The sequence below is a fragment of the Sinocyclocheilus grahami genome, unplaced genomic scaffold (genome assembly GCF_001515645.1).
Source record: "Sinocyclocheilus grahami isolate Dianchi unplaced genomic scaffold, SAMN03320097.WGS_v1.1 scaffold554.1, whole genome shotgun sequence".
In the NCBI taxonomy this organism is placed as follows: domain Eukaryota; kingdom Metazoa; phylum Chordata; class Actinopteri; order Cypriniformes; family Cyprinidae; genus Sinocyclocheilus; species Sinocyclocheilus grahami.
The window spans coordinates 259,997-266,763 of NW_015505733.1; the positions used below are offsets into that span (position 1 = coordinate 259,997).

Here is a 6,767-nt window from a genome sequence, read left to right on the forward strand (position 1 = left end):
ATATATATATATATTAGTTCAATCATATTTTTGTCTCGAACATTTTGTATTTTAAGGGGATTTTTCGGTACTAAATGTTTACTAGATATTTACTGGGAACATTGTTTTCAAACATAATTGCTTGTATTAGATTATGTTTTTGGATATATATAGTATTTAGACTATTAAAGACTACTTTTTGTAAAAGTTGACATTTAAAGGTTAATTTGAAGTGTCAGTTTTTGCATTATTATTATGGTCAAATCTGAACACAGGGAACGCATTTTGCTACATATAATAACTTGATCAGTCACACGAAAGTAATCAGAATAAATATTGACTCAGGTTGATACTCCAAAATATATTACTGTTAATAAAGAATAACAATTTGGTCCCTTTGTAAATTCTCTTTGCCACCTTGAACTTTTCTCAGTCTCCTTAAAGTGTAAATACGGCCGGGAAGTAAGAAAACACACAGTCAAATGTATCCTCAATACTTCAATTTATTCATAGAAATACAGATATTATATAGGCATATGTCGAGGGGAGTTTCATCCTCTTAACCAATGAGGATATGAATAACATACACGTAGGATCTTTGGCCAAGAACATGTGTTTATATAAAATAGCCACATGTACAGAAAAACATGGACATATTAGGAATAGACTTTTGCGAAGAATGCTGAACTGTCTTCATGGTTTCATCACGAACTCCTTTACCCTTGTAGTCATAACATTCATGTCTTTATTGGGGACAGAAAAACAAGAGAAGCAAATGTATACATTTAAGCATGCATACTTCGCATATAAGTAAGACATATTTAAAACATAATATCAAGAGAGAGAGATGGATACAGAAGGAGGAATTCAGAGAGAATGCGTTGTATATATAAGAATGAGAGAGAGGGAGAAAAAGGAGGGGTAAGACCTGTCTGGACTCAACAGAAAGACAGAGAGGGTTTTCTAACAATTACTGAGTGTTTACGTACCATTTGAGCAGAGATGTGGTCTGAGGTCGAGTCGTTTGAAAAACTCCACATCGCTGTCAGAGATTGACAGATTCAGATTCCAGTAGCTTTTTCAGCATGACAAAAGGCTTTACACTGCCAAAGCAATGATAGCGCTTAAAATAGCAGCTGAAATAGTTTATTAGTTTGGAATGTCCTGAAACATCATCAAACACTGACAGCGCTGCAGATGAGTGTTTCTGAGTAAAATGGCATCATATACTACAAATAACTATTATACTTATTATATTTATATATACATTATTATATACACTATAATTAACTATACTATATATATATATACACACAAACCCGATTCCAAAAAAGTTGGGACACTGTACAAATTGTGAATAAAAACAGAACGCAATGGTGTGGAAGTTTCAAATTTCAATATTTTATTCAGAATATAGAGAAAATGTATCATTTTAAGGGAAAAATAAGTTGATTTTAAATTTCATGGCATCAACACATCTCAAAAAAGTTGGGACACTGTACAAATTGTGAATAAAAACAGAACGCAATGGTGTGGAAGTTTCAAATTTCAATATTTTATTCAGAATATAGAGAAAATGTATCATTTTAAGGGAAAAATAAGTTGATTTTAAATTAATTTTCTTCTTGACCACAGATGGTGACAAAACTCACTTCAGCATATTTATAAATCGCATGTGCACTAATTCATGTTGCCATTTCATTGAATATGAAAAGTTTGTATGTATATTTGTTCACTGTGGACTTAAGGTTACAATAATTAACTTAGATCTGAGGAAATATATATATATATATATATATATTTTTTTTTTCCTTCTTTTTTTCTTTTCTGAATTGTAAAGTTAAAAGTTGTAGCCTTGGGGTAATGCCCCTGGGGACATCTTTCCCCAAAATATTAGGTCACTTGAAAATGTTAGACAAAGTGAAAAGAGAGAGTGTGAGTGAATTGGGCCCATTAGCTTAGCTGACCTCCAGTTCAGGATGAAAGTGTCTTGGAGAAAATATTTTGGGGGAGAGTGAGTGTGTGTGTGTTTGTGTGTGTACAAATTGGGGATAAATTTGGTAGTCAGCTAAACCCGGAAAAAAAAAAAAATTGAGGGGACATCCAGGGACATCCTCATTTGTAAAAATTTTAATAAAAATATAAAATTACATAAAATTTTCTGTGAGGGTTAAGGGTACAGATATAGTATAATTAGCTCAGTATAAAAACAGAAGTCGTCTATGGAATGTCCCCAGATAGTTAACATTGTGTGTAAACATGTTAATAAATACAAATATTGTTTTTGTTTGTTTGTTTGTTTTTCTTTTTGCAAATAACTTTTATTTAAGTTGTTGTTATTTTAATAATTCCCCAGCCTAAGAACAATACTGTAAACTTCATAAGTCATCATAACCTAAAACTGAGTGGAATAATTCAGTCTCACTGCATGGTTACTGTTGCTATATTGTGCATAATTTTCATTTTTGTGCCATTACAACTAAATTGTCAATTGTTTCCATTTGATGGCCATAATAGTATGATGCATTACGATCCTCTACATTCTAAACTGATGTAAATGTGTTACATTTTTTCAGTATATGGACATTGTTCTTAAGGAAGGCTTCTTCCCCCATCTTACCCCATATATAGTAATTACATCTCATGTATACACCCATTTATACAAAACAAGAAAATGTTGCAATTTTAATACAAAAACAAATGTGTTGTGTCTTTTTAACTGTAACCCACGGTGAATGAACTGTAACTGTCACATGTTTTATACTCACTTAAGATGGCCAAATAGAACTGTAAATTCACTTTGCAGGGCACTATTGGACGATTGGAACACACCCTGCCTGTGTTTCCCAGTTGTCTAGAAAAACACTATTCTCCCTGTCCCTCCTCTCCGCGCCCACCCTATTGGTTGAATTTGATGAGACTTGAAAGTTCCCTATAGGCTGAAAGCCTAGTGGAGAGTTGTTGCTGTTGCTAGGTTCCTGTTACTAGGGTGGGCTGTCGTGCCGGAAGGGGGGTGGGACACACACAATGAATTATGGATGAAATTTTTTTTTTTCTTTTCTTTTTTTGTGCAGAGTAGAGAGGGGACTCATCTGTGATGCAGATGAGAGAGAAGTGAGAGAGAAAGAGAGAGAGAGAGGGGAGGGGGAGAAAGAGGGGGGTGTCTGAAACCCTAGGGCAGGCGTCCTGGTTGCTGTGGTAACCAGCTGCTGAAAAATGATGTTGATTCTCATGCAAAGGCGAGGTTCAGAGTTCACTATCTGTTATTTGTTCAGCAGGAGCACCAGGGAGTTGACCTCTTGATCTTACCTGACCTCCGCTAACCTAAGAGATTAGCCACTGATGAGTGACAAGACACCGAGAGAGGAATAGAGAGCACCGTAGCGGGAAGGTCAGACAGGAGAGATCTAGAGGAAAGTTGGAGAGGAATAGGGATGAAATGAGATGAAAAGAAAAAAAACATCTGTATGAGGGGAGAGAAGGATGTGCCTATGTAACAGCAAATGTGAAATGGGATGAGACCCTTATTGGACCACTTTGGCTGCAATGAAAAGAAAGGTTTAGAGGATACCGAAATGTCTGTCTACATAGAGTCTGAGTAACCCTTTCGAGTGTTTTATATTACTTTGTCAGAATGCAGACTCAGTTGTTGCAGCTTATTGTTCTGCATGGCACATTTTGTTTTTCAGTCTTTTATTCACCTTTTTCTTGCAACTGTGAATCACAGTCTCATTAAAATGCATAATCAGCTCTCCATCTCAGTCTAAATGTGCGGGTTGTCTTTACAATGGCTGCGAGCATTTTTAATAACACGTTATTGATTTTTCGCACAATGAACATTGGGAGGGATTTTGCAGTGACATGCTATTTCATCCTTTATATAAGACAAAAACAACACAGATGCTTGATACACAGGTTTTTTTTTTACTAGTGCAGCTGTTCCCCTATAAACCATTTGAACCTTTCATACGGAATCGGGCCGACTAGCCTCCTGTGCTGAGAAGGTATAAAAGCCATAATTACCATAAACAGATGAAGGACAACATGGAGCCTGCTATTTCAATGTCACAAACACAGAAACACATGCACATGCACATACACCTACACAGTGACAGCACATGGTCTCACAAAAAAAAACCTTACAAAAAAAGTGAGCTCACTTGCATTGAAGGAGGGAGAATAAGTCAGTGGCGTATTGTTAAACCTAGCAGTTATCTAGAATACAGCCCCATATTGAATCAAGTGGTGACACGTGCGGAAAAAAGGCTACATGAACATAATTTGCCTAAATTAGACATCATTAGTCTTTGGTTATTCTACATAATTCTTGTCAGGATTTTCGAGTAAGACTGTGTTTTGAGTTCTTTAGGCTTTTATATGCATCACTGCTTGTTTGGAGTTTCTGTGTCACAGATCATGTTCCTGTGGCTCAGTGGTAGAGCATTACATGAGTAGCGCCAAGGTTGTGGGTTCAATTCCCAGGGAACACACATACTGATAAAAAATGTATAGCCTGAATGCACTGTAAGTCACTTTGGTTAAAAGCATCTGCTAAATGCATAATTTTAACTTAATCTTAACATTTATGATCCTTCGTTAAGTTTCAGAACTGTAAATAACCTCTTAAGCCTCCCGTATCATTATTGACCTCTGACTTCCAACTGCAGAATCTATATCATTTAGGTGTCTAAATACGTCTGTGACACTAATATACCATGACATACTTGTTAGCGCCGCTCTTTATTGTTGATAATTATGCGAGCACGGACGACACCTCCTCGACTCCGAGCAGGAAAGGGAGGGAAAAGCCAATCTCAGTATGCAGATGGTTAATGTCCCTGCGGAGAGGCTGGCCGATTAGATGTGTGTTGATAAACTCACTTACTCTGAGTGACAGTTTGCAATATTGGGGTCGCGGAGTTGACCTCCGTCAACGACACTGATGAAAACGAGGAAAAAAGAGGAGACAAAATGCCAGAAGTGTCCCCTGATGCATGATGGGACAGGGATGAAAGCTTGTGAGATGTCAGTCTGTTTTTTTCTCCTCGTTCATGTTGTCAGCCCCTCCTTGTGCTTCCTCTATGGTTAATAACCGTGCGAGAGCATGAGGTGTAATGAGAGGAGATTCTTATTCAGATCATGAGATTTCCCTTATCTAACACTCACTTCCTCAACATGTGCAAGTCACCTTGGGTGTTAAATCATCCGGCTTAGCCAAATGTATACTGTATACATATGCATGAAATACAGAGTTCTGGCATGAAACTCTAGATGGCGCAGTCCGATAGGTCTAGCTCAATCTGACCTGGCGACATCAGTCACATGGCAGCTGATTGGTTCTCTCCTGTATAGGTAGCCAATGAGCTTACTGCTCAATATTCAAATACCTGGCTTTTGTTTGCTGTAGCAGCTGGCAGCACATTTCAGAAACCCTCCACCTTCCCCAGCTCCACCTGTATAGATCTGCTACGGGGTGATTCATGTATGCTATATGGGGGTTATTCATATGTGTTATATGTGCAGCAGCAGTATTTCTTACATGCTTACAGCAGCATGTTGTGGATGCATTGGCAGTAGCAAGTCTCGGTACTTGCTCTGCCGCAGCAGCAGCAGCAGCGTAGCAGATCTATTCCGCCAAGACCAAATACATTAACATTGTCATGTACATTACCATGCCAATCCCTCCGAGAGTTGTTTTGACAGAATTCATGTTATATCGAATTAAATGTTATATTGAATATACGAAATGCACTGTTCAAAAGTTTGGCGCCGGTAAGATTTTTTAAACATTTTGAAAGTCTCTTCTGTTCATCAAAGCTACATTTATTTGATCAGAAGGTAGCATTTGTTTGATCATTATTATAATTTAAAATAACTGATCTATTTTAAAATATTTTCAAATGTAATTTATTCATGTGATGTCAAACCTGAATTCAGTGTCACATGATCCTTCAGAAATCATTGTAATATACTGATTTGGTGCTCAAGAAGCTTTACTTATGATTATTAATGTTGATAATGTTGCTTAATATTTGTGTGGAAACCACGGTAGTTTTTGAAAGAAAAAAGCAGTTTTTTTGAAAGAAAAAAAAGTTTGAAAGAACAGCAGTTATTTGAAACAGAAATCTTTTGTAACATTATAAATGTCTTTACTGCAATGTTGATAATGTTGCTTAATATTTGTGTGGAAACCACGGTAGTTTTTTCTTATATTGTTTGATGACTAAAAAGTTTGAAAGAACAGCAGTTATTTGAAACAGAAATCTTTTGTAACATTATAAATGTCTTTACTGTCACTTTTGATCAATTTAGTGCAGCCTTGCTGAATAAAATTATTCATCTCTTTAAAAAAAGAAAAAACAAAACTACTCAAAACATTTTAATTTGGATGTAAATATTATATATATAAATCGTGCTATGTTTGTTATTATTTTTTATTTTCTTAATAAATCAACCTATTTTCTATGTAATACATTGTCTGTAAAAGAGCCTGGTTATAAGTTGGTGAGGGCATGAAAGATGCTCTATAAAGAGCTCCATCCATATACCAGCATATCAAGGCAATGGGTTAGAATGGGAACGCTTGTGTATGTATGTGTGTAAACTCCTATTCATGTTTTCTCTGTTCATTGGGTCCATTGCATTGGAGAACATGGTGAGAGTCCCTGCCTTGTAGCACCATGTTTAAAAAGCTTGTTTGTGTTTTATTGAAGATCAAAGCAAGCAGGGGTCTTGGCCAGACATGAGACGCTACTGCTGCAATCTGCTCCCCTCTCATTACAGCCCTG

General features: G+C 36.5%; 1 protein-coding gene across 1 annotated transcript in view; it reads left to right on the plus strand.

Annotated features, from left to right (window-relative positions):
* LOC107556066 (dnaJ homolog subfamily B member 6-like) overlaps window positions 1–1,788 on the plus strand; it is a 36,821-nt gene extending 35,033 nt beyond the window's left edge. Inside the window, exon 10 of the mRNA XM_016239057.1 lies at window positions 1,754–1,788. The gene's annotated coding sequence lies outside the window, so the exon portion shown is untranslated. The remainder of the gene's footprint in view (window positions 1–1,753) is intronic.
* The last annotated feature ends 4,979 nt before the right edge of the window (window positions 1,789–6,767 follow it).